This window comes from Dermacentor variabilis, chromosome 1 (assembly GCF_050947875.1).
Source record: "Dermacentor variabilis isolate Ectoservices chromosome 1, ASM5094787v1, whole genome shotgun sequence".
In the NCBI taxonomy this organism is placed as follows: Eukaryota; Metazoa; Arthropoda; class Arachnida; order Ixodida; family Ixodidae; genus Dermacentor; species Dermacentor variabilis.
This window is the reverse complement of record NC_134568.1, coordinates 199,943,143-199,946,833: the sequence shown is the minus strand read 5'-3', so window position 1 is coordinate 199,946,833 and position 3,691 is coordinate 199,943,143.

Sequence of the window (3,691 nt, the reverse complement as noted above, 5' to 3'; positions counted from 1 at the left end):
CAGTGGGAGTGTGTGTGCGTGGGGGGGGGGGGGGGGGGGGGGGCTACCAGCGGCCGCGTCGCACGAGAGACGTGTGGCGGTACTCTACGGGGGAAGGGCTGCAAAAGCGCGCGGCGCGGGAGGAGCGGCGTGGCCGGATGTGGACGCGTCAAGCGAAGCCGGAAGCGGCCACCGCGTCCCGCCTGGCCCTCGCCGATGAGCCGATTGGCAATCCAAAGAGGCGCGGAAGCGGCCGGGCTCTGCTGCCGCGCAGTTTGCGGGAGTTGGAGGGTGAGGGTGGCGGAGGAGAAGCCGGGGGTCGCCGCGGGGGTCGCCCCCGGAGGGGTGCCACAGACAGATGGCATCCGCGGGGCGACGGCCACCCCCGCCGCCAGCGCAGCCCCCAAGAAGAGACGGCGGCGCAAAGATGGCTGCTGCAGGGGGGTGCCCTCGAGAGAGCGACCCGCTCAGGCAGCGGAGCTGCTACACTGCACACGACCCACAGGCCTTGACCGCCGTCAGCAATGAAGAGCTCGGCGGTTACAAAGTTCGGGGCCTGTACTACGGCAACAAAACGTGATATGGCATTCCCGCGTTCGGATTAACGAGCCCCGTCGCACAGGCTTCTGTACGAGGTCAAAGTAAGAAGCCTGTACAAAGCGAGACACCAGAGATCGACGGCGGGCAAAGGCAGCGACCCTAAGCCGGAGTCTCTTCATGAACCAACTTTGCCCGCTTTCTAGTGCTTGGCCACGCCGACTAATTTGTGCGCGAGTTTACAAATACGGAGTTCGCAATAGGATGAGTTAAACCTTTGTTTTTATTTCGCCAGTCCAGGGCCGGGATAATGTAACGATTATATTGCAATTCTTTTTGCCCTTCGTCAGTGTCGAACGGCTCGCTACTTACAGTATCACCAGGGCCGTAAACGATGGACGACACGAAATGAATATAAGGAAATCCTTACATTAACTACCGGCTCTGATACATAGCAAGAAGCCCAACCATCCCGTTTGCATGCCTGCGACACCGTGAGAGTTCCACCAGAACACGAATAGTCTTTGCATGCGCGCTTTGCTTGTTCATGTGTGGAACGAAAGGTTCTTAGCTGTCGGCGCGCGGCGCACAAAATGCCGTGTGCATTGTGAAGTGAACGAGCAAAAACTGCAACACCGTGGCGTCCTGATGTTATTCACTGAGCCGGCGCGGCTGTATTCCCTCCGCACGATGACACGACGGTCAAACAGTAACACCTGACCCGCAATTTTAAACTGTTTCCCCTGCCTCCGTTCATCGTCGTGAGCACAAGGTATATCACCGCGCAGTGTCCTTGGACGTGCTCGCCTCGCCTCCGCCCCCCCCCCCCACCGCCACAGCAGCAGAATTATAATGTCGACTGGATGCTTTAGTTAGGAGCATGCACCACAGATGGTGGGCCAGGACATCCTGCCGGCCACCCGGCACGTATGCACATTTATTCAGTCGGGCTATTCGTGAAATGTGTGGACATTCAATAGCAAGTAGCCAAACTTGCACGAAACATCCAATGAAAAGCTGTCCTGTACATATATGCTAGATAGCAGTTATTTCGGTAAGTAACATCAATCGATCACGATTCATGCAGGACACATCTCGGATGTGTATGTGCGTGGTCTTCTGTGAATGTCGGTGAGTGATGCATACGTCGATATTTGATTTACTCCAAAAGATATTGAAATATACTAGGGGCACATTTTGCAAGCGTATTGTGAATAACAATGTCACTACACCTTATTAGTTTGGAAATTAAAGAACACTGTAGAGCCATCGTATACCTGCACCACGTCTGTAGTGTTTACGTCGCACAAAAGGGAAATCAAATCAAATTTGCTACAATGAATGCGCGAGAGGGAGCTTCATACAGAATCGATCACTTGAGGTTTGCATGAATTAAAGCACTACTGACACATACGAGTAAAAGGACGGCGCTCAGCGAGTGCGTTTCGAAATGCCGGACTTGGCGACGTTGTCACGACGTCATGACAAAGAGCGTCATGACGTCGTGCCGCGTGCGTTTGCTTGCGCTGCGCTCGCGTATGGCAGCGATCGCAGAAACGGAGCCCAGTAACGTGACGCATCGGCCACCTTGGTACCGAAACGCGTTCGCAGTAACAGATATTTATTTAATAAGTCATTTAGCGCGCTCTGACGCTTTTCAGCAACATTTTCTATGGTTTAGAGCGTCTCGACCGCCATTTAACCCAAAATCATAAGTCGAAAATATCACGCAGGCACTCGTTTAAAATGCAGCTCGCACAACTTTTGGGTGCTCAATGCCATCGGACAAGGTTTTAGCGAGTGCATGTTCCTGTTCAGATTTAGCTGTGGCTGCTTGTTACATATACCACCTGCTTTTATTATTATTGTTGTTATTATTATTTTATTTTTTTTAATTTACAATTGAGTTTTAGTAACCTGTGACAGACACAACTGTTCCGCCTTTTCAGGTGTACTTCTAGTAGAGTCGGAGTTTTTTTTTTTTTTTTTTTTTTAAAGGCTTGTAGCGCAGAGCTCAGAACGAGCAAAAAAGGAAGGTGGAAGGGGTAATGAAAAGGTCGGAGAACAGGGTGAGCGCTCACCATGTTCTCCGTTCCTTTTCATCGCTCATTCCACTTTCCTTTTTTCCTCGTTCTGAGCTGCGCTACAAGCCTAAAAAAGTCATGACATAACAACTCGCCCCAACTACCACGCAGTAGAGTCGAAAATTACCTACACGACAAGTCGCAATGTCCAGGTATAGAAAATTAAAAGATTCACTAATTGATTTGTTTTTATTTATTTTAGGGCACAGGTAACTGTGGAACTGAAGCGGAGCACTGGTGAGCTGACGTTTACATAGCAGCAATCTTCACACTAGCAACCGTTTCCAGATACCCCGTGCTCAGGACGTGCTACATTATAATACATGGACGTTCCCGTTAATTTTCCCAAAGGCGTCTTTCTAGCCGTTCGGGTGATCTTAACTGGAACGTATTTTTTCAACAAGTTTTGAATATGAATATGTCGAAAGTGTTGCTAGTTTAAGGTAGACATGACTCCACTACTGCCCCGCTTTAATTTCGTAATTGTAACATGTGCCCTAAAATGCATATAGTGGGAAAGTTTATTAGTCAGTAAGCTAAATCTACATCGCGATATGTCGTCCAAGTAATGCTCGCGTCTTCAGGTAATCCACCCGAACAGCTTCAGCTGCACTTTATGCCTCATGCAATTTTGAACAATCTGTTCAAAACACGATTAAAAGAGAAACAACCTCGTTACCAGATCTTTCTTTAATCTCAACAAAATGTTAAACATCGCTTGTGGCAGATAACGCAGTTTTAATGCCCGAAGTAGTTTCCTCGAGGAGGCGGACAGTAACTGCGTGAGAAATCACAGTAGATATGCAGCTGGTATGATAAAAGTTAATTAATTGAAGTAATCACTTCTTGTTGCGATTGACGAATTGATGCCGATCACATATCAAAGAACGTTTGAAGAGCGCGAAGAGAGGAGGACAAAGATACACGTACACACGCAAGATCAGTGCTGGCCCTGCGTGTGCGTGTATATACACGCTTGCCATTTTGTCTCAGAATTCCTTCTAATTGCATGTACCTTGCGAACTCGTCGTCTCCAATTAGCAAATTGCAACATGTGTCCTTAAAGAAGTAATCGGTTAAAAAAGATTACT